Here is a 27,431-nt window from a genome sequence, read left to right on the forward strand (position 1 = left end):
CTATGGGATAGCTACCCACAGTGCAGCGCTCCGGAAATCGACACCAGCCTCGGACCATGGACGCACACCACCAAATTAATGTGCTTAGTGTGGCCGCGTGCACTCGACTTTATACAATCTGTTTTACAAAACCGGTTTATGTAAAATCAGAATACTCCCGTAGTGTAGACGTACCCATGAACAGGCAAAACAAATTATTCAACCAAAGATTATCAGAGATTTGTACAGCACTATACAGAATACAGCAAGAAGAGATACATTACCACCCTTTATGTATGTGATAAAGAGCTGGTGCTGTGTCTCTTCTTCACTGCAACTAGTGGCAAGCAGTTTCATTCTCCAAGTTCCAAAAACACAGTGTCATTATATAGTGTTTTTAAACCAATACCCCTCTTTGCCAAAAGAAACTTACGTTCTTTTTTCATTTCGTATTCATTCTCAGTTTACCTGATTTATGTGTAAAGGCATAACTACAGCTGAGAGGACTAACGATTCATCAAAATAATATCTTTCAATGGGTCTTTCTTCCCCCATAATCATTCCCTAATAGGAAACATCTGGTGTAACAAATCATCCATCGTCACTGTCCCAGGTTTATATCTGCTTGTGTAAGCATTATATAATTTAATTTATTTTAAGGGAATGGTTTCTAAAACTATCTTGAGTTTTATAGACATGGAGATGCCAAGGATTCTTAGATACACCCTAATACATACAATTCCTGAATAAGGTTACTTACAGGTCAAGAGCTAGTTTTCTGGGCTTTAGAATTCAAACAGACTCTTTGCTAATATCATAAAGATTCTAAAGAATAATTGATTTATAAATGAATGAAATATGCAGAAAGAAAACGACTAAAAGGGTCAATATTACTACCAGCTACTGACACGAGCATCAATTTGTAAGATCCCCACTTAAATCAGTCATGAAAAAAAAAATTGGTGTTGTTATTGAGACCTCAAAGGCTGGAGGTTTGTAACCTCTGAAAAATATATTAACAACAAAAGCAACACATGACCACTTTTAAGGAAGCTAGATGGATGAAAAGTCACACGATGACATTGTATCACCAGTTTAAGGACATAAAAATATATAAAAAAAGGTATAAAAATCGCTGATTGGGGAAAACTAGCAACAAAATATACTCTTTTCATTCATCAGCAAAATTCAAAAGTTCAAAACTTATCAGTTCCATCATCTACAGTTTCTCCTCCACTAATTTAGAACCAGACCAGTGATCCTATCAACAAGACATTTACATTATCTTTTGGAATTAACATCTTAATAGGAAAAAAATCCCTTTAAGCTTATATGAAACATTTGAAACACAGAAGACTTAAATTAATATTTTATCTGAGGTCTGTATATCCACACATGCTATTCTCCTCAAATCACTTCAGAATTAGGGACCAACAACATTTCAGTGTTTTGTGACTCACAAATCTCAGAGGATGTGCGCTACTATCTTACATCTGGCTCTGTCAAACACACTAGATACTAAAAATCTCACATCACACTGTGCGCAGTCCAACCCCAGACACTCAAGATCCTCAAATCACTCGTTTTGATCAGATGCCTGATGTTTGCATTGTAATCCCATCTACATCAGATCCAGCTAAACCCTTGTTCTTCAACTGCCTCTCCCGCTTCCTGGATGCCTGGACTCAGATTACTTCAGATCGCTGGGTTCTCAGCGCAGCAGAACTGAATTACACCATCCAATTCATAGACAGCTGCCACAGCACCAGGTGAAGTCCTGACAACTCCCTGATGCTTGATGGCACCAGTGGTGCTGAGTCTTGCCCCTCTTGGAACGCCAGTACCTGTAGGTTAAGATGAATGGGTGTGGCAGGAGCCAGGGATCATCTTTATTAACCTCCCCCCCACACACTACTGTATTATAGCTGTGACCATACCTGTAACTAAGTTTGACAGACTTACTCCAGTGATTATGCTGCATTGTCTCTCCTGCGTGCGCTCAGAATCTTTCTTCGTCTCTCCTCACTGTCCTTCTCTCAACTGCCAGACTGACCTTTACAGCATTTTTCAATTCTATTTTTAGAAGCAACGGCATCCTACTTATTTACCTGCTTGTGCTAATTGTCAGTTCTATCTTTAGACTTTCAACCATTACACTGCTCTACAGCCAAAATGCTTCTGAAATAAATGTAGTCAAACTTTACTAATTCTGGGTCACTGAGAACGAAAATGATGCTTAAAATTGTTGATTGGAGCCTAACAGCTAGACTAGAGCCAGACTACAGCAGTGGAATCTCCTGGCAGGTGTTGTTAGCGTTTCCATGTTCCGTGACCGTCAAAAGGATCTTGTCCCATTCTTCTTCATGGAAGGTGATCTTGTAGCCTGCAACAACATCGATGGTGTGATGGCAGCCCTCAACATCGTTCACGATCCAGATGAGTGGAGACTGTTCATTGATTCAATCAAAGATAAGTCTTTTAAAGCGGTTTATGCCATAAATGGCAATGTTTTGCCATCAATTCAGTTGGTCATGCAGTTCATATGAACGATAACCTATGACAACATTGAAACAACTTTTGAGTGCATAAACTATGACCAACATCGTGCAGCTTTGTGGCGATTTGAAAGGTTGTTTGCTCCTCTTGCTTGGTCTGCAAGCTGGATACACAAAGTACTGCTCGTGTTCCTCTCGAATGGAAATAGTCGTCGCAAGAGATTCCCACTACATCAAGAAATTGCCACTCCGACGGTCATTGGAGCTGGCAGAAAAGTGTCAGCAATCCAACCACTTCGTTCAATCAAGAAGACCTTTTGTTACCACCCTACTACACTCTAAGCTGGCTGATGAAGAACTTGTCAAGGCCACTTGACAAAACACAAGCAGCTTTCAAGTACCTCGTGAATACTTTCCAAGGCAAGTGAAGCTAAGATAAGAGGAAGGCACGTCTTTTTGAGTGTCCTCAGATATCCAGGTGAACTTCTTCGATGATGATGCATTTGACCATCGACTTGCGTGGCAAGGAATAAAGATGGCATGAAACGCCTTCTCAGTTAGTGCAATAAATTTCTCGGAAACAACAAGGCAGACAAACTACAGGTTGTTTGGTTGGAAACACCTCCTCAAGGCATACAAAAGCTAGAGTTGCAACATGTCACTAAAGATACATTTTTGCACTCGCATCTAGATTTTTTTCCACCGAATTGCGGTAGCGAGTGAGCGACGACGCACGGCGACCTCCCTGAGCGATTTCACCGGACATTGCAACAATGGACGAAACGCTATCAGGGCAAAATGGAGCCATCAATGCTTGCAGACTTTGCGGACAGTGACAAAGAGATGCTCCGTTTAATGAATACAAGAGACAAGCCGAGGAGCGCCGAGTAGACACTGAATAGGACTAAACTAGTACATAATATTTTTTTGCCTTTCGTTTCTCATAATCATTTTTATTTATATAACCCTTTTGCTGATTTTTAAGTGTTACATAAACAGGACAGGTGAATATATCATGTAAAGCGACCATAAACACATGAAAAGACTAGGTTTACTAATTTATGGATTAAAACTCTATAATCTACAACATATAACATAGATCAAAAATGTAAAAACTTAAATATCTTAGAAACCAGTAGCACTCATGTTGTTTTAATTGTATATTGAATTCATAAAACATCAAAAATATCATGCTAAATACCACATCTTTCATTCTCTGATAGCAGCTTTCCTCAAAAGATAAGTCTAGTAGACCCGGTGTTATTTACTCCCGCACATGCTTGTTCTATCGGCATCTCAATTCTAGTCTTCGTCTCATACTCACCCTTTCTATGCCTGCCGAATTCTCGACTATTTAGTCCTTATGTGATCGCAGTTTCCAGTCTAATGGGGAGTGACTATTAGCTTATTGAAGGCAGCCAGGGACAGCAAAACCCGAATCTGAGGACTCAAGATGGAGTTTGCTGGTATCAATTCCTATTTTCGTCAATTATGCTGATCACAAACAACTGTGTTAGCTTGCACTGCTAATATTAATCCTATCTCAGACAGCAAAAGCCTTAAACCCTCTGTGCGTGTTACTTGTTACACTTGGAACATACACAAGGCAAGCAATTTTATCAGTATTATACCTGCTGCACAGACCTCATTGGTGAAAAGTTGGGGCCTCCTAGAAGCAAGAGCCAGAAGGCTGAGCTCCAGCTAGGAGAGCAGGAGTCCGCAGCTTTGCAAGAACAGGACTGGGCAGAAGAATAGCTCTCAGTGTGACGGAAGATTCCAGAGCGAGCGATGAATATTTGTGTGGGGGATGGATTGATTTGGGACTGTCAAGGTAATTTTTCCCCACTTTGAACTTTAGCGTCCAAAAAGTGGGGACCTGCATGTACCACTTCTAAGCTAATTCCTAGCTTAGATCGATAGTGCTTGCACCAACCAGAAAATTCCAGTATCTGGTACACTCCCTGGTCCCAAAACCTTCCTGGGACCCAATGACCAAACCCCTTGGGTTCTTAAAATAAGGAGAAACAAACAAACTTTCCCCTCCCAGACTTTCCCCTCCCCGGGTACCCTGAGAGGCTTACCACTGATCCAAACTCCTTGGATCTTTAAAACAGAGAGGAATTAACCTTCCCCCCACCTCCTTTCCCCCCCACCAATCCCCTGGTGAGTTCAGACCCAAATCGCTTGGCCTTAAACAAGGAAAAAAATCAATCAGATTCTTAAAAAAGAAAGCTTTTAATTAAAGAAAGAAAAAGTAAAAATTATCTCTGTAAAACCAGGATGGAAAATGTTTACAGTCTTCAGCTTATATAGACTAGAGGGACTCCCTCCCCCTTAGCCTAAGATACAAGTTATAGCAAACAAAGGTAAAATATCCTTCCAGCAAAATACACATTTGCAAGTTAAGAAAACATACATAAGACTAATCTGCCTTTTCTAGCTAGTACTTACTATTTTGAACATGAGAGACTGTTTCAGAAAAAGATTGAAGAAAGACCTGGTTGCACATCTGGCCCCCTCTTAACCCCAAGGGCGAACAAAAAAACAGCACAAAGATTTCCCTCCACCGAGATTTCGAAGTATCTTGTCCCCCGATTAGTCCTCTGGTCAGGTGTCAGCCAGGTTTACTGAGCTTCTTAACCCTTTACAGGTAAAAGACATTAACCCTTAACTATCTGTTTATGACAGGGACCTTGAGGATTGTATTTGATTTTTTTTTTTTTTTTGTTATTAAACCAGCTCGAAGCAGAGATGGTGGTAGCCATGAGAGAGGCTGTTTGGAGTTCTTAAGGGCCCTGAAGATGGGAAATAGGGGCACGGTGCGTCAGAGCCACCCCTGGCCACAAGAGAGTGCTTTGGAAACAGCTGAACTTGTTACAGCCTTAATTTTTTTCCTCCCAACTTCTGTGAATCTTGACTCTTCTAGCTGCCAAACAACTCTGTTGAAATAAGAGGGGGAAGGGTCATAGATCACTAGTACAGCTGGGACAACAGGCAGTTCTCACTGAGTTAACATTTTTTAATGCATCCCCATTTCATCATTTCAGAAAACCATTTCAATCACCGTTTGTTGATGCAAAAGGAACCAATCCTGTTCATAGTTCTGTAGACACTTTTAGCAGTTTGAGGGGCTTCTTTCCTGGGCATCTGTTTTCTCACAGACTTGGGCCAGCCATAATGAAATGCAGACCAATATTCAATAATATGAAATTCCTAAATATAGGTCATTCACAGGTTGTCCTGTTAAGGCAGCTTTCAAAGTACAAAGGTGATGAAATGAAGACTGAGAATCTGGTCTTTTCTCTGCCATGCTTGTGTTCACTCTCACACACATTCTTTTCCTCATCTTCCCCTCCTGCCAGCCTGGCTTCACTCCACTTCCTGACATTGATCAGAGGTGGCAATGCTATCATCTCCAGCCCTATAGCAAAACGGGCAATGGTTGTAGGCTACTCTGGTCCTTTGTTCCCTTCCAGAGAAAAGAACAGTGTTTCCTTAAGATACCATAGTCCAAATTAGATGACCTAATGAAGCTGACTTCTCAATCACCTAATTGTAGAAGCCATTTTTTAATTACAGTATCCTCTTCTGCAGCTGTAAAGGAGTATTTTCTTGATTTCCGATCGTGTCAAATATGAAAAACTAAGAGAAAGGGAAAAGCTAAGTCTAAGCATTTCAAGTAATTAACAAAACCCAAGTTGATAGGTGAGATTTAACACAGTCAGGCCAAGACATTTAGGTTTAGTCATTCAAACCTTTATTTGTAACAAAAAACTTTTACAATATAAAATGCTTTTACAATATAAAACCAATGACTACTTACACATAAGCAGAAAAAAAAAAAAACAATGGCAAATTACCCATTCCTGTGGTGTAGGCAGGTCTTGGAAAATTTCTCCTACTATGCTTCAGCTACCCCTTGCAGTTGAACATATTTATATCTATTCAAATTATATAAATCAAACTTTCCTCCCATCAACATTAAGCATTGTATGTCTAACGTAACTCATATAATACATTAATTTACATAGCTTTTCCTATCTACATTACAGACCTCGGGATTGGTGGTTGTTCGTAACTCTGAAATGTTCATAACTCTGAACAAAACTTTATGGTTGTTCTTTCAAAAAAGTTTACAAGTGGACATTGACTTAATACAGCTTTGAAATTTTACTACGCAGAAGAAAAATGCAGCTTTGAACCATCTTAATTTAAATGAAACAAGCACAGAAACAGTCTCCTTCCTTAATGGAATTTTTTTAAACTTACCTCCTTTTTTTTCAGTAGTTTATATTTAACACAGTATTGTACTTTTATTGTCTCTGCTTGCATATTTCCAGTTCCAAACGAGATGTGTGGTTGACCAGTCAAGTCAGTCATAACTCTGGTGCTGGTAACTCTGAGGTTCTACTATAATTTCATAATGTCTCTCTTTTCTAATTTGTTTATTTCCACTGATCATTCATGCCTACCAGGCCATCTACCTATAAGCGACTTAATGTAAGGACTTCCTGGTTTTTGCATAACCACCTTTTGGCAATACATTCTGTACATCCATTGTACTGAGAACTTCTTCTTACCTATAAAACATCCTCTAACTTGGATACATTTTATGGTTAAAACATCACCTTTGTCCTACACCACAGCTGCAAGCATCAAGCAAGTTTACACGAGGACAAGTCAGTGAGGCAACACCCAGGCCAAATAAAGACTAGGACTAAACTAGCCAGTTTACACATAGGTAGCATCTCAGCCCCAACAAAATGGCAAAGAGAAGGTTACTCACCTCATGCAGTAACTGAGGTTCTTCGAGATGTGTCCCCCTGTGGGTGCTACACTTCAGGTGTTGGTGCGTCCTGACACTGCTGATCTGAGATTTTCAGTAGCAGTGCCATTTGCGATTCCACCAGCGCTCATGCATCCCAATCCCCTCAGTTCCTTCTCTACCGTGGAGTCCTTACTGCAAACTCTGAAGTAGAGGCAAAGAAGGTGGGTAGTAGAGCACTCACAGGGTCACACATGTCTAAGAAAATCAGTTACTGCACAAGGTAAGTAACCTTCTCTTGGAGTGCTGTCCCTGTAGATGCTCCACTTCAGGTTAATGTAGAACAGCACCCTCATGAGGCTGGAAGAGACTTCAGAGTGGAGTTCATAGCTGAGGCTAGTATAGTGAGACCTAGTCGTGTGTCCAAGCTTGAACCAAGAGCGATTGCATAGTGGTTTCCGAATGTGTTTTCAGAGGCCCAGGCAGCTGCCCTGCAGATATCTAGAATGGGAATATCGTACAGAAATGCTATGGCGGTAGCTAAAGCTCTTGTCAAGTGGATTCTGAGGCCCAGAGGGGCTTCAATGTTGTGTAGTGAATAGCATGTACGGATACAGCTGGATATCCATTTGGATAATCTTTGTGTCAATATGGCAGAGTGTCACAACCCAATGGCCCCCTCTATGAGGTCCCCTGGAAAGGCAAATCAGCACTGCATGTTGCTAACGCTGTTGAAAGCATCACAAAGCACACTGGGGAGGGTCAAAGGTGTAAGTGTGGAGTGAAAGATTCCTTTGCAGGTTACGAGAGGCCAAAAGGGGGCCGGGGAAGAAGGAAGAGAGCAAAGAACAAGTTAACTCGACACGTCAGCTAGCTCAGGACGAAGATAAGATGCTGACTCCAACCAGCTCAAAACCGCAGCACACATCTGATTCTTGGCTGCCTGACAAGAAAGACGGGGCCTGGATTCGACCCCGACCAGCCGTGAGAAAAGAGGATTCAGCTGAAGAGACTTGAAGAGGCAGCCAAAACAAGCGAGACAGTGACGGCCAGTGAGAGCGAAAACAAACTCTCATGTTCCCGGAGCCAATGTGTTTTGGGACTGCTGAGAAGGCCCCAGAAAGCCGGTTTGGACTGGTACAAAGAGCATGGAGAACAAAGGTCCCTGAACAAAATGCCCCATAAAGAACCTGGGACTTAAAACCCCCCGAGGGTCACAGCAAGTTGGCGATGACACCGGACCCTGGACGACCTGTGCATGGGACAAGAACTCCTGTCCACCCTTCCTCCTCCTCCTCTTCTTCTTACATTGTACCCAGTGTTTGCCAGCCTCGGGTCGTGCGTGTGACAGAATTAAAGTGGGTTAGGGCTGGGGTACTAACGCTTTCTTGCTTTCTTTGAGTGACGTGGGAGCAGTCCCAACACTCACAGAACCATAGAATATCAAGGTTGGAAGGGACCTTAGGAGGTCATCTAGTCCAACCCCCTGCTCAAAGCAGGACCAATCCCCAGACAGATTTTCACCTCAATTCCCCAAATGGCCCCCTCGAGTATTGAACTCACAACCCTGGGTTTAGCAGGCCAATCCTCAAACCACTGGGCTAGCCCTCCTCCCTCACCGCTGTTATTTTATTAATAAATCTTTAACACTTAAACACTTCGTGTGCACCATCATCTCTTCCCCTAAAGATCTTGCAGCCTCAGCCTGATCACCTAACAACCCAGGCAGACTGGTGACAGATTTCTGTCACAAGAGCCCTTTGATCATGATGCTGTTAACACAGAGTAAGAGATTTATGGAAAGGGTTCATTCTGTCTAGGTAAAAAGCTAAGGCCCAGTACACATGCAATGTGTGCAGGACTGCATCTTGAATGTTAGTGTGTGGTTTTGGGTGGAATGTAGGTAAACAGATTGGTTGGTTGAGATGGAACGAAGACGATATTTAGGGCATAAATTTTGGATGTGTTCTAAGGTTGAAGAATATTGTGTATGGTGACTGAGCCATGAGAGCCCCTATTTCACTAACTCTTTGTGCCAATGTAATGGTGACCAGGAATGCCACTTTCATAGATAAGTGAAGTAATGAGTATGTGGCTAAGAGTTTGAAAGGAAGCTCTGATCAGACTTGAGAACCAAATTTAGATCCCATATAGATGTGGATTCTCGGATGTCTAGGTATATATTCTGTATGCCCGTCAGGAATCGCTTAGTAATCAGGTGGCAAATATCGATATCCCGTCTACCCGTTGATGGAAGGCGGTGATGGCCACAAGGTGAACTCTCAGAGAGCTCATAGCAAGCCCTGAGTTCTTCAGAGAGAATAAATAATTCATGCTTAGTGGAAGTGGTGCCCAGCTTGCAGGTATGTGTTTCTTTTGGTACCATAGGAAGAATCTTTTCCATTTTTGGAGGTAGATAGTACATGTGTTGCGTTTCCTGCTTTTTATTCACACTTGTTTTACCTGTTCTGAGCAGGTTAGTTCGTTGGGGTGGAGTCATGCCTTCAGGTGAAGTCCCTCCGGGTCCAGGTGGAGGACATGACCATCATCCCGAGAGAGAGAAGATTTCATAGACAAGGGAGAGTGAATGGTTTGCAGATCGCCAAGCATGTCAGGTAAGAGGAACCAAGTCTGTCTGGGCCATGTCAGCACTATAAATAATTTTTGGCTCTGTCCATTCATATTTTGTGTATAACTCTGGAGATAAGAGGTATCAGTGGGAATGCGTATAGGAGAGGAGCATTCCATTTGATGAGGAAAGCGCTGCCCTTCAGGAATCATGCTCCAAGTCCTGCTTGTGAGCAAAAAACTTTAGGTATTTCTTGTTTACTGATCAAGCAAAAAGATCTACGAGTGGTGGATCCCCATATGTGAAATGTGTTGTTTTATTTCATCATTCAGTTCCTATTCGTGCTCTTGGGAAAATTGTCCGCCATCATGTTTATTCAGTTTGGGAGGTATGCTGCTGTAACAGAGATGTGATTTATGCACCAGTTTCATAGTTTTAGGGCCTCCGTGCATAAGGAGTGGGAATATGCTCCACCCTGACTTTTATATTAGGGCTGTTGAGTAATCTCAGTTAACTCATGCAATTAACCAAAAAAAACAAAAAACAAAAAACAAAACCCTACTCGCAATTAATCACAGTTTTAATCACACTGTTACACAAGAGACTACCAATTGAAATGTATTAAATGTTTTGGATGTTTTTCTACATTTTCATATATCTGATTGTAGTTACAACACAGAATACAAGTGTATATTTTAATTACAAGTATTTGCACTGTAAAAATGATAAACAGAAAAAACAGTAATTTTTCAATTCACTTCATACAAGTACTGTAGTGCAATCTCTTTGTCCTGAAAGTGCAATTTACAAATGTAGATTTTTGTTCTTGTTCCACAACTGCACTCAAAAACAAAACATAAAAATTCAGAGGCTACAAGTCCACACAGTCCTACTTCTTCAGCCAATCGCTAAGACAAACAAGTTTGTTTACATTTACAGGAGATAATGCTGCCCTCTTCACTTTCCAGTGACATTATAAATAAGAAAACAGGATTTGCATGGCACTTTTGTAGCCGGCATTGCAAGATATTTACGTGCAAGATATACTAACCATTCGTATGCCCCTTCATGATTTTACTAAACATTCGTATGCCCCTTCATGATTTGGCCATCATTCCAGAGGACATGCTTTCATGCTGATGATACTCATTAAAAAAAAATAATGCATTAAACTTCTCACTGAACTCCTGGGGGGAGAGGGACAAATGTATGTCCACTGCTCCGTTTCACCTGCATTCTGCCATATATTTCATGTTATAGCAGTCTCAGATGACGACCCAGCACATTCGTTTTAAGAATACTTTCATAGCAAATTTGACAAAAATGCAGAGAAGATACCAACGTGAGATTTCTGAAGATGTTACAGCACTCGACCCAAGATTTAAGAAACTGAAGTGTCTTCCAAAATCTGAAAGGGACGAGGTAGGGAGCACGCTTTCAGAAGTCTTAAAAGAGCAACACTCTGATGTGGAAACTACAGAACCAGAACCACTAAAAAGAAAAATCAACCTTCTGATGGTGACATCTGACTTAGATAATGAAAATGAACATGTGTCAGACCACTCTGCTTTGGATGGTTTTCAAGCAGAATCCGTCATCAACATGGATGCATGTCCCCTGGAATGGTGGTTAAAGCATGCGCATCTGGCACATAAATATCTTGCAACGCCGACTACAACAGTGCCATGAGAACACCTGTTCTCACTTTCAGGTGACACTGTAAACAATAAGTGGGCAGCATTATCTCCTTCAAATATAAACAAACTTGTTTGTCTGAGCCATTGGCTAAACAAGAAGTAGGACTGAGTGGACTTGCAAACTCTAAAATTTTACCTTGTTTTATTTTTGAATGCAGTACTTTTGTACATAATTCTATATTTGTAAGTTCAACTTTCATGATGAAGAGATTGCATTATTGTACTTGATGAGGTGAGTTGAAAAATACTATTTCTTTTGTCTTTTTACAGTGCAAACACTTGTAATCCAAAATATAAAGTGAGTACTGTACACTTTGTATTCTGTGTTGTAATTGAAATCAATATATTTGAAAATGTAGAAAACATCCAAAAATATTTAAATGGTACTCTGTTGTTTAACAGCGCGATTAATTTTAATCAAGCGATTAATATTTGTAATCATTTTACAGCCCTAGTTTATACAGAACATACGCATGATGTTGTCTGTTAGGATCTTTATCATTTTGCCTCATATGACAGGGAAAAAAATGTAGGCATGCATTGCGGACCGAGCACAAGTTGAGTAGGTTGATGTGTAAGAGTGTTTCTGTGGGGGATCACTTATCTTAGGTTGTACGTTGGTTTAGGTAGGCTCCCCATCCAATCAGAGAGGCATCTATTGTGATCTGTATGGATGGCAGATCCTGCTGGAATGGGATGCCTAAGCCAACGTTTATTGGGTTTGTCCACCATCATAGTAAATGCAGGACCTCTGGGATCAGCAGGAGTCTTTGCTTACACTGTGCTTTCATGGAATACACATCGAGTTCAGCCATCTTTGAAAGCAATGCACGTATAGTCTGGCATGTTTTACAACAAAAGCAGTGGCCGCCACATGTCCCAGGAGTTGTAGGCAGTTGAGTGTGGACACCCATGTGCTGTCAGAGATTACTGATATGAGGGAGGTCAGCGCTGTGAATCGAGGCATCGGTAGCCCTAAGGAGTGAAAGAGATGATTTGTCGAGTGATGTGTACTGTTTCCGTCCTGGTAGGACCTTTTAGTAGGCAACTGTCTAAGTATGGGAATATTAGTATTCCTTGTCTGCGCAGATGAGCAGCTACCACTGCTAGGGTTTTGATAAAGCCTCGTGGAGCCGTTGACAGTTCAAATGGCAATACTCTATATTGGAAGTGATCTTGTCCCACTGTGAATCGCAGGAATCATGTGTGAGCAGGACAGATGGAAATGTGAAAGTAAGCATCTCTGTAGGTCAAGGGCTGAGAACCAGTCTCCCTCTTCCAGCGCTGGGATGATCGAGTTCAGTGGGACCATTTTGAATCTGTGGTTGCGAACAAATTTGTTGAGTTTTCTGAGATCTAGTATGGGTCTCCAACCTCTTCTGAGTCAGGAAATAGTGGGAGTAAAACCTTCTTCCTCTGTGTTGTGTTGGAACTTGTTCCATGGCCCCTAATTGTAGAAGGTGATCTACCTTGTCTCAACAGGTGCTTGTGAGAAGGGTCCCTGAAGAGGGACAGAGAAGGGGGGTAGGTAGGTGGGATGGAGGTAAAGAGGGATGGTAGAAGCTGTTTGAATGATCTCCAAAATCCAGTGGTCCATGGTGATAGTGGCCCACATATGGTAGAATAGTCTGAGTCAATGATCAAAAACTTGGATTGTTGGTTCTATTAACGCCGGTGGTAGGGGAAGGGAGGTCAGACCCTTGACCAATGCTTCAGAACTGCATCTTGTTTGAAGGTGCTTGGGACATCGCAGCCTGGGATTGGGTAGGGCAACATCTCTGTGGTCTGTGCCTTTATCTTTGATTAAAAAGGCCTCTGTTGTCACTCTCTGGTTGTGTTTCTTTTGCACTGAAAAAGGTTGCTTTCTCCCACATCTGTTGGTGGGAGAGGGAGGAAGGTATAGATGCCCAGGGTTCAGAGCATTGTTCAAGAGTCCTTCACTGAGTGTAGGAATTCCTCTGTTTTTGCAGAGAATAGTTTTTCCCTGTCAAAGGAGAGATCCTCAACTTTACTCTGGAGGGCCTTTGGAATTCCAGAGGATTGTAGCCAGGAGGCCCTCCTCATGACTACTGCCGTAGCTGTTGTGCAAGCAGCCACGTCCATGACGTAAAGGGATACTTGGTAAAGTTGTACTTGACATAAGTTGACCTTTGGTAATGGTGGACTGAAATTGCTCCCTTCTGTCTTCTGGGATGTCTGCCAGAAATTCGTTGAGTTTTGTTAATTATCATGGTCATATTTCGCTAGTACTGATCTGTAGTTGGCCACGTGGAACTAAAGGGTCACCCATAAGTAGATTTTTCATCCAAACAAATCAAGTCTCTTCACGTCCTTGTCCTGTGGGGTAGATTTATAATGGGTTTTTTTCCTCATTGGTTCACCGCCTCCACCACCAAGGAGTTTGGCTGAGGGTGTGAAAATAGGAACTCCATACCCTCTTGGGCACATAACATTTTCTATCCACCCTTTTGCATGTCAGAGGTACGATTGCTGGTATTTGCCATAATAATTCTGCTGTTTCCATCAGGGCTCTGTTAATTGGTAGTGCAATCTTAGTCGAGGATGCTGGGTGTAGTATTTTGAGGCGCTGATGTTGGTTTCAGTCACCTCTTCCAGCTGGATGTTCTGGCTTTGTGCCACCCCTTTGAATAACTCTTGAATTGTTTTGTGTCATCTGCAAAGGGGGGCAGAGGTGGCATGACTGCCTCATCTGGAGTTGGTGATTGTTCTTGGTTATTGGAATCATCTAATTCCTCTATAGAATCTTCATGCGTCTCTGAGGGTTAATTTGCAGTAGCCATAAGAAGGTTTATCTGTCACCTCTGCAGCATGCGGAGCCTTTGGGCCTGTGCTCGTAGACTGCCCATGGCTCCCACGGTGCCCACTGCATTGAGAATGGCATGGGGGGCACATGGGATAATCAGCCATGGGGGCATGTCCGTGTGTAGACGTTACCTGGCACATTTCCTGCCCAATGAAGAGGAATCTCTGGAGTAGAAGACTGCCTCATCAACATCAGCTTTGTCATCACTGGAGAATCTGGAGGCATTTGATGAGTCTGGTTGTACTAGTGCCACTGGCACCAGAGAACTGTTGGTTCTGAGTATTGGTGATCCCGGATGTGGATGAAATTCTGATATCAGCCGCTTTAGCAAGGGAGCATGGTGCCATGGGCAGCAGTGCCGTGCTCTTACATGAAGAAGCCTGGGGAGATTGATCCTGTCCGCTTGTGAGTGGCCTTGATCAGTGCCGACTCAGTGCAGTCAGGTATCGGCTCTGTAGTGTGCGGCACTGCTGGAGGTGGCATAGTGAGCTGAGGTGCTGTCAGCACCATATCCTGCCTCATAGTTGGTGCTGTGGAGAAGGAGGCTGACTTATGTCTGCAATCCTTATCTCTGTAAGCAGAGGTCCCAGTACGGACAGTGCCAGAGGCGCCCAGAGTATCAAACATGCTCACCCTACTGGTCATCAGCACCGCAGGTAGTGATCTTGGTGTAGACCATTTTCTCTTCAGCGGTTCTCCATGAGCAGGAGATATCTCCCTGTTTCTTCACTTTCTGGAGGACAGGGTACTCGACCTGTCCAGGGAGCAGGTGCCTGGAGAATCCCCCAATGGGGTTGTTCCCGAAGCAGACAGTGGTATTAGGGATTTATCCATAAGAATCATTTTGAGTAGGAGATCACTGTCCCTCCTCACAGTGGCTTTAAGATTGCTGCAATGGGATCATTTCTGGGGAATGTGCTCCTCCCCTAGGCAGCAGACATACTGAGTGTCCATCAGAGATGGACATAGCATCCTTACAAGAAGTGTATCTTTTAAACCCAGGAGAGCCTGGCATCTTCAGAATCCAACTTCAATTGTGGAACTAAAAGAAACAGAGGGGAAACTCTTAGGGAGGTTTTGTTTTGTTTTTTTTAAAGGGAATTTAACTGCTTAAAAACAGAAACCTAGATCAACAATGAACTAACCATTGAGGAATAAAACTTAATTATTTCTCACTCTTTCCTAGATAATTTTGTGACATTGCCATTGGAGCTCCATCTGCAGCTGAAGATGGTTGAGAAAAATCTGAGGGGCTGGGACGTGCAAGCGCTGGTTGAATCGCTAGTGACACCACAAGACAGCTACTATGCACATGCGTCCCAACAAGGCACTGCTCCTGAAAATCTCCAATCAGCAGCGCCAGGATGCACTGACACCTGAAGTGGAGCACCCACAGGGACAGTACTCGAAGAAGAATAAAAATTATTCTATAAACCTTGTGAATAGATGAATTAGACTGTTCCGATCTCAGCCATTGTTTCCGGTTTTCCATTTAACCATATTTGATATGCAATATGCTTTGGATTCTGGAAAGAGCTTTTCTCTAAAGACATCAGAAGTACTGAACTGAGATATGAATAATTACTGAATTGGCCAGGCTATAAAAATTGTCAGATTTTATTAAAAACAAAACATTGTAGGTACAGTATCCATGTCAGGCTCACTTCAATAAGGAATATATAGATACAACGCAGGAACAGGATAGATTAACAGGTTCAGCTAAATACTTAAGTTAAAAAATAAATCTTTGTTCAACAAAACATTACTAATTATTATTTGTTTTATCATAGCACCTAGAAGCTTTAGTCATGGACCAGAAACCCACTGTTTCCAGCACCGTAGAAACATCACAACAAGACAGTCTCTGCTCCGAAGAGCTTAAGATTTACTAAAACAATTAGCTTGAGTTAGTGCATTCTGTGTTAGCCTAGCTCAAGTGAGAGCAATCACACTTCAAAACACTGGAGTTACACAGAGTGATTTGGTTAGCAGCAGCATCGACTGGATTAACAGCTGATGACTTGTCCAAACTTGAGTTGATGCTTGAGCTACTAACGCAGTGAGGATGCAACATCACCGGAGCTTTATTAGTAAAAATTAATTTGATGATTCTTTTGTACACTTCATCTAGCATTCACTTGCAAAGACACCCAACAGCAGCTTCATCAGCAGAATGAAGGGTCCTAAGCCTACCATGAAATCTAGTTAGTTGATATTTGTCAACAAAATGAGCTATTGACTGACAGCGGTGGCGCTGACAATGTGGGTCATCGTGTAAACCCAAGTGTAGAGGTTGGCTGCCCGTATTCCTCGGCCAGTTTGGAACGTGTTCAACAGAGTCCAAAACTGACATGGCAGGTCAAATCCCAGGGGTCAAAAGGCTGGATCACCGACAAGCAAAAATAATTCAAACATCTGTAGCTGACCACTCATTATGCCATTGGGTGTATATGCTGACAGATTCCACAGTGGACGCCTTGACATAAATTGTGCTCTGGGGTTACTGAAGATGTCCATATGCAGTGGGAGATCTGGATTGGCACACAGCTTTTCCACCAGTCCACCTGTAGACTCTCCATGATGAACGTGGGGAGGAGCTATGCTGCTCAGAACTGGTAGCCAAGAATAGGAGTGGGGCAAGGGTGCCTGTGATGATGCACAAGTTCAATTCAATGTTGACTAATTTACTGTGAGGTGATACACCACACAGGGACACCGTATTCCACTAAGGAACAGCACAGCACCAAAGCCAATGTGCAAAGTGTACACTAAACTGTCATGATTCTTTGGTCAAAGAACAGAATCCTTATCGTGCAGCACTTCGTCTTAGACTGAGCTAGTGTGTGACTAGTGATTAGGAAAGTGTGTACTCTATATACTCTACCTTAATCTTGCTGATTTAGTTCAGATGCCCACAAAGGGACCGTTAGCAAAGTACACCTCTACCTTGATATAACGCTGTCTACGAGAGCCAAAAAAAAATCTTACTGTGTTATAGGTGAAACCGTGTTATATTGAACTTTATTTGATCTGCCAGAGTGTGCAGCCCATCCTTCCCCCGAACGCTGCCTTACCACATTATATCCAAATTTGTGTTACATCGGGTGGCGTTATAACAGGGTAGAGAGGTAACAAAGGATGTCTGTTACTACAAATCACGTAATGAACAAAGCATATGATTGATATGGAGTTATGATCAAACTATGTTCAGTGATGGTTAAGAGATCTCTTATTTATGAAGTAATCACCCACTGACAAAATTTTTAACTCAAAGAATTGCTTGCTACTACAGCTGCACTTAACAACAACGACTGGGTTAGAAATCCCTGAAGCTTATCAGTCATGTAAATTGTATTGAGAATTGTTTTAAGGATCATTTCTAATGCATAAATTTGGACATACAGGAAAGAAACTTAGACAAGCAATGCTGGTTTCAGCCTAGTTTGTTTAACGTGAGGGCAATGTTGCCTTACTATTGTAGCTGGAGGTAATGATGTCCTATACATGATTATAGTCACCGCTTCTTTAATTCCTTATTTTGTAGGGTGGACTGATTAAATGCCTCAACTGAAATTAATTTTAATCAACTTTTCCATTTGTACTTTAGTTATTTTCTCATTGGTTGATATAACCATTAAAACATGACTTACAGCTACACAGAACCTTTACACTAGATTTGGTACTTTTTTTTTTTTTAAATCTAGGAAGGTACACCTTAACTATACACACACATTCAAACTAAGACTGTCACTAAGACTGTCAAGCAATTAAAAAACTTAATTGCAATTAATCTCACTGTTAAACAATAGAATACCATTTATTTAAATATTTTTCCATGTTTTCTACATTTTCAAATATATTGATTTAAATTAAAAACGCAGAATACAAAGTGTACAGTGCCATGCAAATGTAAACAAACTGTCTGGCAGCCCACCAGTAGATTACCCCGATGACCCGCATGAGGGCATGTGCCACAGGTTGCCCACCACTGATCTAGACCATCCCTGACAGATGTTGGTCTAACCTGCTCTTAAAAATCTCCAATGATGGAGATTCCACAACCTCCCCTAGACATACTAGTTTAGAATAAAAAACATTTTGAAAGCCCTTTTCCCCCAGGGGTTGTTACCCAAAAACAGGTTTTGGGAGCCCTTAGAATAGCCTACCTATTGCTCCCATGATCTGTCCTTCCTAGAGTATGGGTTTCCAGGGTAGTTAAGGAAATATACCGCTACCTCAATATAATGCCACCTGATATAACACAAATTTGGATATAATGCAGTAAAGTAGTGGTCCGGGGGAAGGGAGGGCAGAGCTGCATGCTCCAGTGGATCAAAGCAAGTTCAGTATAACTGTATTATAGATAAAACCGTGTAACATTTTTTGGCTCCCAAGGACAGCGTTATACCGAGGTAGAGGTGTACCTGAAGGACACAGATATAGCCTTCCAATAAATGAAGGACAGGCAGTATTCTTTCCACAACAAAGCACCTTTTTATTAATGCAACTAATAATTCCTAATACAGCAATAAATTAAAAACCTAAATAAAATACTGATAGGGAAAACCTGACCCTGCCCGAGGCCTCAGGCTATTTGCTGAGAAGTAGGCCCAAAAGCCTTCAGCTAACAGCAAGAGACCTAACTTGTTTTCTCTTGTTTCTACACAAATGTCACTAGGATATGAGGAAACTCAGGGAAAGGGGAACTGGAAACAGGATCACGGGTGGCCCATAAGTGTCAGCTCAGCTTGTGTCAGTATGGTAATGGCGTTTGCAAAATGTAACTGCAAGTAGGGGGTTATTATAGAACAGTTAGACAGTCAGCATGATTGCAAAAGAACAACAACAGGAAAAACCCAATATGGAATGAAAATAGGATAGCTTGCTGATTTGCAATATTAAAATGTCCAAATACGGCAAATAATATATGTAACCAGCATGTTATGTTTTGCGGTTTTAACCTTTATAAGCTTGGTAAAATTTGTAAGGGACAGAGCAGCTTATCCTCTTGCATGGGGTCACGCTGTCTCTCTGCATATATGCTTGTATGAAATAACGATGCCTCAGGCTGTCTGATCCAAAATTAATTGTGTGGTCGATTTTCCACGACAATACAAAGCCCTTATTCTTAGCTAAAAAGCATTTTAAACTGCAATAACGTACAGTTCAAATGATTCTGAGTGTGCTCTGTAACAGATGGCCAGAACCTACACACACACTATACTACTTTATGCTATGCTACGCTACACTATAATTATCACTAGCAAGCTTACTGTACGTTGATTTCTGCTGCTGCCACCGCTCTCAGCTTTCAGGCAGCTATCAGCTTGGCTCTGCTCCACCTCAATCGCTTCAACTCCTCTGGGAGCTCCTGTCCTCTCCATCCCAGTCTTCCCCCTACTGCTCCCTCTGCTCCTGAATGTCTACTTTTATACTGTCCTATCAGCTCCTTACTGCAAATGGTCACTGACAGTTGTTAACTTCAAAGTTATGATCTGTTGATCTTTTTCATCCCCTTGGCTTTCTGCCAATGTTATGTTTTTCCCTCATTTGAAGCTCAAGCAATTTTTCCCTTTCTGCACCACACAAGCTCAGAAAATATCATGTGACCTGTGGTGACCCATCAGGTTTTTTTATTAAACTACTTTACTCTACCTTCTGCCCTTGACCTATTCAGTGACCATGTGACTTGCACCGTCCAATGGTATGTGACATGCAGCTTCTAATGGTACAGTGATTTTTGCTTATTGCAAATGGAAGGTAGGGACAACAAAATGGAGTCTGAGGAATTTCTTAGATATCAGAATATCCTTACTGAAATTTTCTCCCTCATGTTTTAACCTTATTTAACTTACCTAATCAATAAGCCAATGACAGCTGTAGCTATTTAATCACTACTTAAACTCCTGGTGGAATTCTGCATTAAAAAGTTAAAAATTCTGGAACAAGTTTCTTGAGGGTGGCGGGAGGAACTGTTAGGGAGCTTCACTCATGCAGATTCTGGCTGATCTCTAGCCTCTCCCATTCAGTCAGGCACGTATCCCTCCACCCCCACTCAAGACACACACACCCCATCCCTATGTGGCCCTGCCCCTCCCTCCCCTGTGGCCCTGCATCTCCACTCCCATTCAGCCGCTCCCCCAGTCTGTCCACCCCCACTAGCCCTTATGAACCCCTGTCTGTGACACGCACCCCCAGCAGCCCCACACCGCCTGTCTCTCTCCACAGTCCGTCTCTTGACCTGGCCCTACAAGCACTGTGAAGAAGGCTGTGCAGGCTCTCTCTCTTCCCTAACTGGCTGGCAGAAGCTGCTGTGTTCTATCACCCTCTGGTGGGCAAAAGACGGAACTGCAGCAACTTTTCAGCCGATGCTTTTTTGTGTGCAAAAAATTAAAATATGTACAGCTTATTAATTATGCACACATGCAGTGGTGCAGAATTCCCCCAGGAGTATACTGAGGCCATCTGTGGCCATAATTCTCTCTTAATGACAGATATTAATTAATTCATTACTCAATGGTTTGCTGTTATACTGACTATAGAACACATCTCTTACAATAAAGGTTCCCTGCCCATTTGGTCAATTACATTGCCCATTTATGACAACTACCAACTTTTTTTAATTAGTCCTTTCTGCCTCTGGACTATGTCAGCAAGGTCAGGATAAGGAGAGTGCATATTACAGTACAGTCCTACTAATGATAACAGATGTTAATCTCACAGTAGCTCAGTTTAAAATAAAGCACTATTGTAGACAAACTCTGGCCAACACAGCAAGAATTCTGGAATTTTTGGTCAAAGAATCGGGAGTTTAATACACAAAGAACTATAAGAGATTAATATTTTACTATCAGTGGTTTACATAATTGGTAAGCTGAAGACCTCTGTTTCAGGGATAAGGTTAGCAGGAACCATTGTGATCATCTAGTCTGACCTCCAGTAGAACATAGGCCAAGAACATCTCCAAAATAACTCCTAGGTCACATCTTTTGATAAGAAGATCCAAACTTAAATCTAAAAAACTGTCAGTTATGGAGAATCCACCACAATCCTTAGTAAATTGTTCCAATGATTAGTTACTCTCACTATTAAAAATGTATCCCTTATTTCAAGTCTAATTTATCTAGTTTCAACTTCCAACCATTGCATCATGTTATATTGGCCTCTGCTAGACTGAAGATTCCATTATTAAATACTTATTCCCCCTAATCAACTCACCCCTTAGCTTTTGATTCTTCTTAACCAAGAGAAAGTTATTAGCCAAGATGGTAAGGGATACAACCCCAAGCTTGACGTGGCCCTAAATCTCTGACTGCCAGAAGCCAGGAGGTGAGAAACAGGGGAGCATCATTCCAACTGCCCTGTTTGGCACACACTCTCTGAAACTCTGTTACTAGCCACTGACAGAGAGAGGATAGTAGCCTAGGTCAACCATTGGCCTGACCCAGGGTCTTAGAAGTATACTCTGAGTTCTTTGAGTCTACAATTATCAGGCATGCTTCCTAATTCTTTTATCATTCTGTCTGCTCTTTTCTGAACTCTTTTCAATTGATCAATATCCTTGATAAAATAATGGATTCTTCAATCATAAAAAGATATCTGTAGCCAGATCATTATGACAAAACATCTGTTAGAGTGGTTCCTGATAAACTAAAAGCATCTATCAGAAGATCACTACTTCAACAATTACAGAAAACAGCTACCCACTCCTCAATCACAAATAGCCCTTTTCTGGCCATCTGGACACATTTTGTAAGTCAATGGGTCAGAGGACACACAACCCCTTACTAATAACATGCAACGGTCAAGCAAAATTCAGCTTATTGATAACACAACAGGGCAGATAAAGTTAAGCTTAAATACAAAGAATTAAAAACACAAGGCATGGTGGGACTCTGGCTCACCTACAAAGAATCAAAGTGTAGTCATAAGTTACTATGGTGAGGTTGTTTTGTTTTGTTTTTTAAAATCATCCCATGAGGCTGGCTAGAATAAGGAAGTCTGGTATTAGCTCAATGGCCTGAAAAAAACAAGGTTGAGAGGCTGGACAACATGGTTCTTAAGCTTCAAAATCTTCAGCATTCCAATAGCTTTTTGGAGACACAGACCAAGCCTCCTCAGCTTTTAGTTGTAGAGAGAACCTTCCAATGGCATGAGCACAAGCTTATGGAGCAAGTTTTAGTGATTCTGTTCTTGTTTTTCCTTTTTCCGCTGTATGCTTTGGCCTTGCAAATAGCATAAACTATGTTTTCAGTGCACTTCAGAGTATTCCAGTTGTTCATATCTGTGATGCTAACAATTTATGTCCCTTATGATGAAAGTTTTCTTCTTATTCTTCAGCTCTACAGATAAGTTTGGTAGTTCAGTCACACCACTCAGCTTCTGGGCGTCCCTTCTAGCCAAGCCAGTTTTATATCCTCACAGTATAACCTTAGATGTGCATTAATGGTTCTAGGCTGAATCATAAATGCAAGTCCTGAATGTACCATGGTATTGAGGGATATATGGATATCAGCACGTGGCACAAAAACTGGTGAATGGGGTATTTTTATTTATATCACCAAAATTACCATCTTAAACTGAACATAAAAACATCTTTGGAAACTATATTTTTCTTTGTGTTCAAAAGAATTCTAATCTACTCTCTAGTCTATGAACGTTTGTATGTCATGGTCACCACTTTGGATCTGAGCACAGTCTGACCTGATGTGGAACAGGAATCTGAAGGGTCTGCCTCCTCCCAGGTGAATGCCCTGGACTACGGCAGGTCTTTCTAGGCTCTCTGGTTGAAACTGTTCAAATGTCTATAAACAGTTAAAGGAGTGTTAGAGTAAAACTAAAGTGATATGTCCAAGACAAAACACGGAACTCAAGTTTTAGAAATAGTGGAAATCTCATCATCATCTATTCTAAAGATGCATATATTCTGAAGATACTATGCACACTACATAGAAAACTTTTCATTGTGTATGTGAGATTATCAAACAAAAAATTGTTAGTGGACCGAGTTACTTTGTAGTAATACTAACCTTTATTGTTAAATCCAACTAGTAGTTCAAATTGTCCTAACCTGTTCTTTCTATATGCAAACTAGGTCAGAAGCAAGATGCATGTTGTGTTGTTTGCCAGATAAGAACTGGGTGCTAGGTACAGTTAACACAGATGTCTCCATGGGCCCCACACTACAAGAAGGAGGTGGAAAAATTGGAAAGAGTCCAGCGGAGGGCAACAAAAATGATTAGAGGGCTGGAGCACATGACTTATGAGGAGAGGCTGAGGGAACTGGGATTGTTTAGTCTGCAGAAGAGAAGAATGAGGGGGGATTTGATAGCTGCTTAACTATATGAAAGGGGTTTCCAAAGAGGATCAATCTAGACTGTTCTCAGTGTACCTGATGACAGAACAAGGAGTAACGGTCTCAAGTTGCAGTGGGGGAGGTTAGGTTGGATATTAGGAAAATTTTTCACTAGGAGGGTGGTGAAGCACTGGAATGGGTTACCTAGGGAGGTGGTGGAATCTCCTTCCTTACAGGTTTTTAAGGTCAGGCTTGACAAAGCCCTGGCTGGGATGATTTAGATGGGGATTGGTCCTGCTTTGAGCAGGGGTTTGGACTAGACGACCTCCGAGGTCCCTTCCAACCCTGATATTCTATGATTCCACTGACATCCTCCTGAATGCTGCATACAAAACCACTGAATCATTCCGTTTACAATATTTGAATAGTACCATCCAAGTATATATCACTGAGTTCTGTTTTTAAACTCCAAACAGTTAGAGCACTAAAGTATCATTATTTCTATATGATACATAAATACACACGCAGAGTTTATTGTTCGAGACACAACTAATCACTGCGTTTCCCTACACCTACCCCCTGAAAACCGTAATGAATAACTGCGGAGCATCGCGCCCCCAGGAGGCTCACCCCTGGGAAATTTATATCCTTTGTGCGATCCCAGGGAGCCCGTTTTAGTAACAGCAACTCGACACGGGCTGGGAGAGTGATCAACCTGGGGACACGCCCGGGCCTCAGGCTCCCTCCCTTAGCACCGGCGACAGGGAAAGCGGGCGGGGAGGCGCCGCTCCCTTCCCAGACAAAGCCCCCGCGCTCGCCGCTCAGGCCCGCCAGCCCCTCTTCGGATCGGCGCCTGGCAGGGAAGCAACGGGGCCGGCGGCAAACGCGCCCGGCTGCAAAGATCTGGGCGGATGCAGCTCCCCCCACCCCCGCCCGCGGGTCCCCAGGCCGCTGGCCCCTCCCCCCACGAGCGGGTTCGCTGGAGCCGGGACAGCGGCGCAGGCTGATGACCCGCAGCTCCCCGAGGAGCAGCGACGCGACTCCCCCCCCGGGGGCAGCGAGACTGATGCGCCCCCCTTGCGCTGCTGAGGGCACAGAGCTGCCCAGTGACACGGCGGGGGGGGGGGGATCTCCACACTCCACCTCGGTTGGGGAGCGGGGAGTCCTCTTGCCCAAGCGCCCCGGAGCCCGGCCGCCACCTCTCCCGCGCGCTCCCAGCCGGCCGCTCCGGGCACCACCGCCGCCGCGCAGGTACCTGAGCATGTAGCGGGCTCGGAGCGGCAGGCGGGACGGACGGTTCCCGTGAAGCGCAGCCGGCGGCGGGAGCTAGAACGAGGCGCGACCAATGGAGTTGTTGGTCCCCGGAGAGCGCGAGCCGTTGCCTCTGCTGTGCTCGCGCTGCCCCAGCTCCGCGTTCCAACCCGGTCTCGGACTGACCCGCAAACTACCCAACCCCGCCCCGCCCCGCTGCCTGGACCCGCCCCCAGAAACGCTCGCCCCAGAGGAGCAGGCGGCGGCAGGAAAGCAGCGTGTCGCGCGGTCCTAGCGTCCTCCTAATTCCAACCGCTCTCCGTACCCGACCTCCCCCCGCCCCCCAGGCTAGCAGAGCCCGGCGCTAGGCACCCGCGCGCTGCTTCCCCCGAGCCGAGCGAGGTGGGCTGCCGTCTGGCCCCCAAGGCTGCCCTGCAACCGCACTGAGTCCCGCAACCGCGGTGTGGGGAGCTGCTGGGCCAAAGTTTTTTGCGGGGGGGCGGGTTGCAAGCAGTGAAGAAGCTTTTGCAAGGAATTGGAATTTGTTCAGCAAAGAGAGTCCTCCGCTGATGCAATTGGGTCGGTTCATCACTGAAAACAAAAATGTGAAATAAAAAATATGGGGGGGGTCTCTCTCCCCCCACCCCGACCCCCGCCATTGGAATAAGCCCAGCAAACACTAGGGGTCGGTTTGCTGAAAAGTCATAAATTTGCAAATAAAACAAAACTATGTTATTGATTGATTGAGGTGGAAAAGTCACTTAGTCCAGAATGAGAGTGACCTGACCGCACTGAGAGTTACACCAGTGTTGACGATAATGGAACCAGACTCCCATAATGCTTTGAGCTAGGCCAGAGGAGAAGGGGGAAAATACTGTCTGAAAAAGGAATGTTGCAATGGCAATTTTCATATAAGGAATGAAATTATGCTAAAAGACTACAAAATCAGTTCTCACTAGCAGATACATAAGAAGTGTAATATAAGAGGGGTAGCCGTGTTAGTCTGGATCTGTAAAAGCCACAAAAGCAGCAAAGAATCCTGTGGCACCTTATAGACTAACAGACGTTTTGGAGCATGAGCTTTCGTGGGTGAATACCCACTTCGTCAGATGCATGTAGTGAAATTTCAAGAGGCAGGTATATATAAACCTGCCCCTGGAAATTTCCACTAGATGCATCTGACGATGAGTATTCACTCCGAAAGCTCATGCCATCCATAAAACTTCAGTCTCGTCTTCTGCACTCGCCTGTGAAAGGTAGTCCTGAATCAAGTGCACAGGGATCTTATCTTTGGCTGCTGTTCTTAACCCAGAATCCAACTGAACACGGTACCCCTCTGTGGACCCCCTTAAATCCCACTTCCGACACCAGGTGGCCATAGCGATATTCACCCAGAGGACCGGCGGCTATCATTTAGGCAGCACTGGGTGGCGAATCGTGCTAGCGTGGCACCAGGATTATTCGGGGTGGCCCAATTTCCGGGGGCGCAGGCCCGCGTGCCGATGACCTGCTGCAGGGCATGCCCGCGGGGTGTCCGGCTAGCAGTCCCTGGTCGGTGAGCTGCCACGCAGTCATAGCCATGCGGACGAGATCGCGATGCTCTGCGCGGGCTCCGTTGGAGCCACACAAAGGACCCTCCGCAGGAATGATTTGCGTAGCTCCACCGAGCCTGGATCGGCGCTGGCAGGCCGCCAAAACTTGGCTCTGTGCGCCCTTGTAGGCAGGGCGCGGAAAAAACCCTAGCGCCGCATTTCCCACCTGATTTGGTTTTATAATGTCAACCCGACGATAAAGCTCATTTCTGAGATCTATTAAATAGTTTGTTTATCTCTTGTGTTCAGCTTCTTTTTCTTGGATGCTTCCCAAATATGTCTAGTTAGCTAAGGGGTTGCCACGGCAGCTCGCGTCTTGCCTTATAAGAAGGAAGTATTGCTATAAGGGTCTTAGGTTCAGTCCGTCTATAAGGTATTCTTGCTTTGCTTCATCTTCGCTGATTACTTCACGAACATTAATTTGAATACCAATCGATTGTTTGCCTTCTGATAAACAAAATCAAAAAAGTACTATACTAAATAAGGTTAAATATATTTGATACAGCATGCCAAGAGGGCAAGCCAAGGCGTGTGTAGCAGGGGCCTTATTCCCTCAAGAGGAAGTTTCTTAGATTAACTAGAACAGCTGTGGCCAATTAGCGCACTGACTCCACTTAGAGCCACCTGACTCCAGTTTGAGCACCTGACCTCCAATTAGAGCACCTGACTTCATTAGAGACCTGAACTCCGTGATGGGATAAAACCCCTGCTTCGTTCAGCAGTGGGGTGGGTTTAGGAGAAGGTTGCTTGATGGGAGCTGCAGATTGCAGAAGCGAGAAGAGTTTTCCAAGAAAAATGGAAGGTTTGAGGGTGTTGCTGATGCGGATTGAGAAGCCAACAGAAAACCTAGGTAGGGCCCAGGCTTGTAATAGAGACAGCGAGAAGCCCTTCACAGCTGATGGTATGAGAGGAAGTAACCCAGGGAAAAACCGCTAGTCAAGTGTTACTACACCCCAGGCCCCTG

The 27,431-nt window shown here is 43.4% G+C and overlaps 1 protein-coding gene across 1 annotated transcript in view; it reads right to left on the reverse strand.

Moving 5' to 3' along the window:
* The window catches only part of RESF1 (retroelement silencing factor 1), a 51,118-nt gene extending 25,482 nt beyond the window's left edge, over nucleotides 1-25,636 (reverse strand). Inside the window, exon 1 of the mRNA XM_032798219.2 lies at nucleotides 24,880-25,636. The gene's annotated coding sequence lies outside the window, so the exon portion shown is untranslated. The remainder of the gene's footprint in view (nucleotides 1-24,879) is intronic.
* Nucleotides 25,637-27,431: the final 1,795 nt, after the last annotated feature.

The sequence above is a fragment of the Chelonoidis abingdonii genome, chromosome 1 (assembly GCF_003597395.2).
Source record: "Chelonoidis abingdonii isolate Lonesome George chromosome 1, CheloAbing_2.0, whole genome shotgun sequence".
In the NCBI taxonomy this organism is placed as follows: Eukaryota; Metazoa; Chordata; order Testudines; family Testudinidae; genus Chelonoidis; species Chelonoidis abingdonii.